Genomic DNA, 9,137 nt, shown 5'->3' on the forward strand with positions numbered 1-9,137 from the left:
ATGTTTTACTCAGTACTGTCTTACTCTAATATTTAATGAACCTGAATGAAATAATGATATTCAATTTTCTTTTTTAATTTTCATGTCTATTTTCTATTGACTTCAAGATCTACGTCACCCGGAGACTATTGGAACAGTTTAGTCTTCACTGCAACGCCACTTAACCTAAATTCTTCAATAACGTAAACACTAACTTCCACAAACACTACTGTGAAATTAATAGCAGACGTATTTGCCCTTCATCACTTCAGTAGCAAGAATGAGGTGTGTATTATTTGGTTAACGCGCTTTACTCTTCTGCTCCACTTCACCTCAACATGAAAGGGAGGGACGCTTCTCCACACAAGGCGTAGCGCGGTGTGCTGAGAAATCATGAGTTGTACATACTAACAGGCGGCGTAAGGGAAATGTTAAATAAGCAAACCTCGCTGGCACGGCGCACGGAGAGAAGTAGATACTGCACGCACACGCGCGCACACACACACACACACACACACACACACACACACACACACACACACACACACACACACACAGATCTGGCTGGATGATGCATACGCTCAATTTGGCAAACACCCTCTGGACATTCCAAGAAGATAGTCGTCTTAACAGAATAACTACCATCACCACAACTATTGCTAACTCCCGTGATCTAACAGACCAACCACACAAACAAACCACCACCCAGCCAACCAACCAACCACGTTCCCGCCCACCACCCTCACTCCCCCAAACCTCCATGTGATAACAAACACAACACACATACGGGGAAACATTACATCATGTACTTACTTTACAATTGGCTGAGGGACGATAACTGGAGGCTTAACGCAGATGCAGGAGAGAGAGAGAGAGAGAGAGAGAGGAGCTTGGTCACATCACTGCAGGGTGAGGAGGGGACCCGTAAATGCGTAGATATGGTAGGTGGTGGAGAGCAAGCGGAGGCGTTCAAAAGTCGAGTCCCAACGCTCTCGTGTACACTGCTCTCAAACCCCATTCATTGTTTGGTAAACTTAGGTAACGCACTGCCAGGCTGGAGACTCGTTCACGCAAACAAAGCCGACCTGTGAGCGTATTGTCTTCAGCAGGGGGGGTCCGGCACACCTGAGGATAGAGGGAAGGCAGGCTATACATGAAGCACGTGAGGATACGGTAAAATTATATCAGTTCTAGGTATGACTTTGAATAGTTATTGTGTGTGTGTGTGTGTGTGTGTGTGTGTGTGTGTGTGTGTGTGTGTGTGTGTGTGTGTTTGTGTGTGTGTGCTCAGTTATCTATCTGTATTATAATATGTTTTTCTCACCAAGTATCAATTAACGTATTTATAAATCAGACTATCTATATGCTTATGAATATTTCTAAAAGTCTGTCTGTCTATCTATCTTTTATCTATCTGTCTATTTACGTAGCAGTCTGTCTATCTCTCTGTCTTACCACCACAGTAACTAAACCAAGAAAACTCACCCAAGCTTTAACTTTACTGTCTCTTTTTTAATCTAAACTTCGAAGCAAATTCCTCGCGTGCGTTTCTTATTTTCTCCATCCACGAAAGAAATACGAGACAAAAATTTCTCTTTCCTAGAAACGACAAATCTATTTCAAATAAAATAAAACAAATAAGAGGAACAAGGAGAAGGAAGTCTCACGAATAACAATAACAAACTCCGTACAACTAATCGAATTCAGTGTTTCGATATCGCAAATCACACTCACCTCGCAAAATGAAGAAAAAGAAGAGAAAAAAGAAGAAAACTGGAATGGTAGGAAGATTGGATTAAAAGCTGCAGACTGAAAAAAAGAAAGAAAAAGGGAAAAAAAAGAGGAGAGGAAAAATCTGGAATGGTAGGAAAAATGAATTAAAAGGTTTGGATTGAAAAAAAAAAAAAAAAAGGTGAGGAAAGAAATGGATAGACCGCAATTGTAAGGGTGAGGGAGACAGAGATGGATAGGTGGTCAGCGAAGAGGGAAGGAAGGTAAAGAATAGACGAAGTGCTGTCCTGGTATAAAGAAGGGAGCGAGGGTAAGACTGAAAGGACGAAGAGGAATGTAGACAGAAAGACAGGCGGTGGGGAGAATAAAAACAAGTTAAGGGTGAGATGCAATCAAGGAAAAAGGGAAGTTAGGGGGGAGAGGAAAGGAAAGAAATGAGAAGATGGAGTAAAGCTTGAGGAAACAAATATGTAAAAAAAAAATGCTAACGAAGCGAGTTTGAAAAGGAAAGTTTGAGAGAGAGAGAGAGAGAGAGAGAGAGAGAGAGAGAGAGAGAGAGAGAGAGAGAGAGAGAGAGAGAGAGAGAGAGAGAGAGAGAGAGAGAGAGAGAGAGAGAGAGAGAGAGAGAGAGAGAGAGAGAGAGAGAGAGAGAGAGAGAGAGAGAGAGAGAGAGAGAGAGAGAGAGAGAGAGAGAGAGAGAGAGAGAGAGAGAGAGAGAGAGAGAGAGAGAGAGAGAGAGAGAGAGAGAGAGAGAGAGAGAGAGAGAGAGAGAATTTCAAATAGTCAGTCGAGGAAAAAATAAAAGACCAAGAAAAAAAAAATTCCAACGAACTCTCCAAAACACACACACACACACACACACACACACACACACACACACACACACACACACACACACACACACACACCACCAAACAATTACCTTCTCCTACATTCCGTTTCTCTTCTTCACTTAATGCACCTTTCTTAATCTACCAACTAATCATCCTTTAAGTTTGATTAAAAAATAAAAGTAGCAAAAAGTAGAGCAGCTGATAGAGAGGAGAAATATGAGACAGGTAGGATGACTAGCTGGAAGAAGACGAGGGAAGTAGATGAAGGAACCTGGCAAAAGAGTATTATGAGGGGAGAAGTTAGTGACATCTAATAGAATTGTTATGAGGGTCGTATTGTGTGTGTGTGTGTGTGTGTGTGTGTGTGACAAGGGACGCCATATACAACGCCGTAAGCTAAAGAATATCAGCAGCAGGAAGATATGACGGGAGATGAAAGGAACGTCAAGCATGAGAGAAGAAGGGAGAGGCAAACTAGGAAGAATAAATAAACCAGGAAAAGAGCAGTGTTGGGTAAAAGAAATACAGATGAAAGAGAAGAGGTGAGAAGGAATATAAGAAAGAGAAGAGGAGGAACGTAAATGATGAAAAAGGAAAAGACGAGAGAGAGAATAAGAGGAAGAAGAGGAAGAAAGCAATTATGAAACTATTGAAAAGAAAAAATATATAATAAACGATGGGGAAACATTTCACTGTAGGACAAAATTAATACAAGAGAAGACGAGAAAATAGAAAGAAAGGAGATGGGGAAAAAATAAGAGAGAGGAGAAAAGGTGGAAACAGATAAAGAGATTAGGTAACAAAGAAAAAAATTTCCCAAATTACATTACTGATACTACTGGGACAAAGAAGGAACACGGACAAGGGAAAACAAGTGAAGCATTTTTATAGAAATTAATTGGAAACTGACATGTTTTTCCTCTTCTGTAAGCTATCTTTCAGCGTCAAAGATAACGGAAGCCTTGCTGGGATTTTGTACAGCTCAATGCATTCTCTCTCTCTCTCTCTCTCTCTCTCTCTCTCTCTCTCTCTCTCTCTCTCTCTCTCTCTCCTCCTTTTCTCGCCTTTTCCTCCTCTTTTCCAGCTACATCTGATCCCTTCCCACACAAACTTATTCTCTTCTACAGAAAAAAGCATTGGCAAGCTTAACCAACCAGCCACAGTAGAAAAGGTCTAAAAAGCAAAAAGGTTAATTTAGAAAACCCAGGAAATGGTGTCCAACTATGGATGTTTTTTCTATCATTAAATCTCTTCTGGACAATGTATTCTCTTCAGTAGGAACGGTAGGAAATCAGTGATAAGCGGGAAGCTGACAGAGAAATTTGAAGATGGAGGAATTGTATTGTTTTTGTAGGGACTGAGGAAAGACGTATCTGGCGGGACAAAGGACGGAAACGGAAGGGTAAAAAAATATCGTGAAACAGGGAAGTAATTGGAAGGGATCAGAGGAAATCAATGCTTTAAAGGCAGACAACAAGGATCAAAGGAAGAAGTAAATGAAAAAAATACACAAAGTAAAGAAAGAGTGGGAAAAAACGGTAAAAGTTGGTAAAAATATTGTTGGTTGTCATCAACAACCTTCGTCCTTTTCCTTTTTCCTTCTTTTTTCTTTTCCGTCTTTTCATCAGCAACATTTCTGTATCAGGATGCGGATACATTGGCAATTTCCTTGATAAGAACCCAGGAGATTAAGTAATAACAGAACAAAATTATATCCAGTAAATCTAATGGTAAATTACTTAAGATATATTTCATTAAATATGTCTTACAGGATAACAAACCAAACTCAATAACGTGGAGCGAAAAAAGAAGAAAATCACGACTTACTGAATAACTTCGAATATTCATTCACATCAAGTGAAACCAGGAAAGGCAATACATAGTAACGAATGGAGTGCATACACAATAATGGAACCAATTGTATAGTAATGGAAGCAATTGAATAGCGGACGCTGTACACAAATAAAGAAATATTGAAGAAAATACCTTCAGATAAAACTACTTTTCTGCAAAAAGAAAATAAATAAAATAAAAGAAAAATATAAACCCATTATGTGTTTCACGTAATGAGTATTATTTTCTTGATAGCAAAGTATAATCACCGTCTGAAAACACTGCCACTCACGATTATCTTGAGCTTTAAAAAGTTCTTCATTTTCACAGAATATCTGTATCAAGAATGTGTTGATGGACGGTCAGCACTGTGTGCTTCCAGGTCAGATGCCGCCCTTCAAAAGCAAAGTATTGAAATTGAAAGGGAAGTATTAGGCTAGTCTTTGTATTAAAAAAAAATGTTATTGTATAAGCGGATAAGTTCACGAAAAATGCCAACACGAAAAATAGCAATCAACATTAATATACATGGTGGGAAGACACACTCCTGGGAGAATAGATTACTCATCTTCACAATTCGACAAAGAATCATTAGTGGGAATATCAGTCTTTAAGATCAAGTGCAGTATATACAACCATTTGTCCCGTCAGGTATCACCCACTCAATGCTTTACTGCTATGCCTTGGACAACCTGGACAAGGTCAGCAGTAGTAACGTGCATTTTAGTAGCGGCCATGGGTGATAGTGAAAGTGATTTGCATCCACGACATGTTCAAGGGCCAGGAAGGAGAGGCATGGCAACAAGCAGCCATGCACACAATACCTGGCTTGACAACTTGACGGAGTTTTCGCCTTCATCGCCTTGACACAGAAGAAGGAATGGCATGCAACTCCCAAGTTCCAATATGCATGCAGATCAAAATCACCATGACATCTTAAGATTCAGTTTAAGTTTGTAAGGCAATTATTTTCATTCGTGCAGGGCAGTAAAGCTAATATTGTTCTTGATGAATTATAATCCGTTACTTGCTCCTTTTTCAAACAGTCGACAAGTTTTATCTGTCGAGATTGGGTAAATTTATATTTAGGTCTACATCAAATTATTCGTTTAGTTGTATAAATTGTTGGCACGCAAAATTTCATAGTTATGCACAAGTTTTTAGACTTCTGTTTGAGTATTTGAGTGTAAATGGATGTATAAGGAAATGAATGTACTTTACGTGTCTCTCTCTCTCTCTCTCTCTCTGTCTAAGGAAGTATGAAGTAGATGAAAGTAAATATGAAAGCAGAAAATAAAGAAAGAAGATTCAGAGAGAACACTTTCATCAACGAAGAAAAATAATACAAAGAATAAGAACGAGTGGAAAATATTTTCAGGAAGGCATGAACTGAATGAGAGAGAGAGAGAGAGAGAGAGAGAGAGAGAGAGAGAGAGAGAGAGAGAGAGAGAGAGAGAGAGAGAGAGAGAGAGAGAGAGAGAGAGAGAGAGAGAGAGAGAGAGAGAGAGAGAGAGAGAGAGAGAGAGAGAGAGAGAGAGAGAGAGAGAGAGAGAGAGAGAGAGAGAGAGAGAGAGAGAGAGGGGGGAGGGGTATGAGAGCCAAACATCAAAAACCATGAGAGCAGGCTGATATAAATAAATAAAAAGCATATGCATTCAGAATATGTGTGTGTGTGTGTGTGTGAAATGTGTGTGTGTGTGTGTGTGTGTGTGTGTGTGAAATTCACCTCGGTCGCCTGCTGGTCACCCAGCCAGTCTTCCCCATTACGGAGCGAACTCAGAGCTCATAGACTGATCTTCGGGTAGGACTGAGACCACATCAACACACAACACACACCGGGAAAGCGAGGCCACAACCCCTCGAGTTACATCCCGTACCTATTTACTGCTAGGTGAACAGGGGCTACACATTAAGAGGCTTGCCCATTTGCCTCGCCGCGCCGGGATTCGAACCCGGCCCTCTCGATTGTGAGTCGAGCGTGCTAACCACTACACTACACGGTGTGTGTGTGTGTGTGTGTGTGTGTGTGTGTGTGTGTGTGTGTGTGTGTGTGTGTGTGTGTGTGTGTGTGTGTGTGTGTGTGTATCTGCGAGGAGGGAGGCAGCTGCAGTGATGATGAAAATAAGAATAAGAATAAAGAGATCTCCACTAAAAATGTTTGTTCATTCAGGAAAGGAAAAATTCAAAGATAGAAGCAAACTTAAGACCCCAATTACAGGAACGAAAAAACCAAGGAAAACAAGCCGGAAAGAGCAAGATCTCGCTAAAAGGAAGAGTGTGCCTCGCCATCACCGCCAGTGAGGGGCTAAAATATTTTACACCAGATAAAATTATATTATTCTTTTGGGAGTTTTCTCATTCCAATAAGTGTTCCCTGAAGGAGTGGTAAAACTTTAGACTGAAAAGAAAAATAGCAAATCAAAGCGATAGTATTCAATTATTTATCAATATATTGAATTTATCACTTTTATTCAATCCTTTCTTTGTGTCTGTACATTCATGATAAATGGTGGTATTTTCATTTCATGATATGGTGATGATAATGGACATATTCGCTAGAGGAACTAATGTATGTAAGTATACACCTCAAGACGCATCAGAAACTAAACAAGTAATAAATATGTTGGTTCTTCTGTGTGTGTTTTTTTTTTTTTTTAAAGAACATGTAAGTGAAGACTTCTTATTATTCTATCCTGGCTCAGTCTTCTTAGCAAAAATATGCGCAGACAAATGAATAAATCTAACTATCTACATACGTACTTATCTATCTACTCATCTATTTGCTTACTTCATTCCTTCTTGACTCGAGTCCATCTAAAATCTACTGGTCTTCCCCACTATTTACATTGCGAACTACCTGGCGTCTTATCTACAATAAGTATGTGTGTCTATTTGCTTATATCCATGTTCCGTCTTGTCAGCCAATGAAGGACGGTTTCCTTATCGACACAAACACACCAAAGGAGTCAAGGGAGGGACAAAAAAAGAGCGCAAAGAGAGAGTCAAAGCCATGAGGGGGGAACGGGTGTGCTGAAAGGAGAGGAGAGGGGTATGAAGAGAAGTTGACGGCACAGGTAACAGGGAGAAACATACAAGAGAACAAGAGGGTATACAAGAACACATAAAAAAAAAAATGTGAAGGAAAAATAGGAGAGAAGATGAAGTGATTGAGAGAGAGAGAGAGAGAGAGAGAGAGAGAGAGAGAGAGAGAGAGAGAGAGAGAGAGAGAGAGAGAGAGAGAGAGAGAGAGAGAGAGAGAGAGAGAGAGAGAGAGAGAGAGAGAGAGAGAGAGAGAGAGAGAGAGAGAGAGAGAGAGAGAGAGAGAGAGAGAGAGAGAGAGAGAGAGAGAGAAATAGGATGGAGTGAACAGAAGATTTATGATAGAAGTAAAGGAATGATGAAAAAAAAGAAAGGATATCGATGGAAAATAAAGAGAAAAAAATATTACCCAATTACTAAAAAGTTTTACACAGAAGTGATAGAAAAAAAAAAAACTTAGAAGGAATCTGAGGTATGAGAAACTGGAAGGCAGGAGAGAATGAGATGAAGAAAGAGGAGTTTAAGGAAAAAGAGTGGAGAAAGGAAAGGAAAACTGGAAAAGAGAGAAAGAATGAAGAGACGACAGCACACAAAAGTGGAAGTTAAAAAAAAAAGATGGAAGGCAACGAGGAGGAGGAGTTGGAGGAGGAGGAGGAGGAGATGGAGAGGTAAGGAAGTAAGATATCAGTATGGTTGAGGGGTAAAAGAGGCAGGTAAATAAAGGTAAGTTATGGGGAGGGGAAAGAATATGAAGAGGTTAAGAGGTGAGAGGGAGGAGGAGTAGAGGTAAAATACAGGAGAAAGGAGGGAGAAGGAATTACAACGGAGCAAAAAGGAGGGACAAGAGACTGAGCGAAGAAAGTAACAGACTGAAAGAAATGAAAAATGAACACGTGTACGAAATAAGAGAAAAGAAAAAAAAAGAATGTAGTAAGAATATAGACGTAACAGAAACAAGGTAATGAAAAGTGAGATAAATAAAGAATAAAAATGAACGAAAAGTAAAAAAGAAAAAAAAAATGAAGGAACGAGAAACAAGGAATGTGAACGGACATTAATAAAAAAAAAGTAAGGAGACTAAGACTAAAGAGAAGAGGAGGTAACGAAACACAATGAGAAACACAAAAATTAATGAAACTAAACGATCATTAAGAAATAAGCAAAGTGACTAACGCTAAGGAAGAAATCGAGGAATGAGAGCAAGGAATAAATGAGACGCAGGAACTGAAAAAAAAAAAGTAAAAGACAGTAATAGCAGTGGAGAAAAGGAAGGGAGAAGAGGTTACGATCAAGGGTAAGAGAAGGGGGAGGTGTAAATCAGCTACCCAAAGAGTAAGCAAACAAACTATGGAGAGGCTGATCAACAAACTTTCCTCCTCTGGCCACTTTCATTTTTCACCAATAAAGACAACACCTGGAGAGAGAGAGAGAGAGAGAGAGAGAGAGAGAGAGAGAGAGAGAGAGAGAGAGAGAGAGAGAGAGAGAGAGAGAGAGAGAGAGAGAGAGAGAGAGAGAAGAGAAGAGAAGAGAGAGAAGAGAAGAGAAGAGAAGAGAAGAGAAGAGAAGAGAGAGAGAGAAGAGAGAGGAAGAGAGGAGAGGAGAGAGGAAAGGGAGAGGAACTTAGAGGAAAGAAGAAAGAAAATGATGAATGAGAGGAGATGAGAGGAAATGACAGGAAAAAAGAAAAATAAATAAATGATGAAAGAAATCAGGAAAGGAGGG

The 9,137-nt window shown here is 39.8% G+C and overlaps 1 protein-coding gene and 1 long non-coding RNA gene across 3 annotated transcripts in view; one reads left to right on the plus strand and one right to left on the minus strand.

Moving 5' to 3' along the window:
* LOC123518102 (prostaglandin D2 receptor-like) overlaps window positions 1-9,137 on the minus strand; it is a 129,852-nt gene that overhangs the window by 102,498 nt on the left and 18,217 nt on the right. For both annotated transcript variants that reach the window (XM_045278717.1, XM_045278716.1), the window contains exon 2: window positions 793-1,104. The gene's annotated coding sequence lies outside the window, so the exon portion shown is untranslated. The remainder of the gene's footprint in view (window positions 1-792; window positions 1,105-9,137) is intronic.
* Window positions 1-9,137, plus strand: part of LOC123518104 — a 169,929-nt gene that overhangs the window by 96,582 nt on the left and 64,210 nt on the right. The window lies entirely within an intron of this gene.

Source organism: Portunus trituberculatus, chromosome 43, assembly GCF_017591435.1.
Source record: "Portunus trituberculatus isolate SZX2019 chromosome 43, ASM1759143v1, whole genome shotgun sequence".
Classification (NCBI taxonomy): Eukaryota; Metazoa; Arthropoda; class Malacostraca; order Decapoda; family Portunidae; genus Portunus; species Portunus trituberculatus.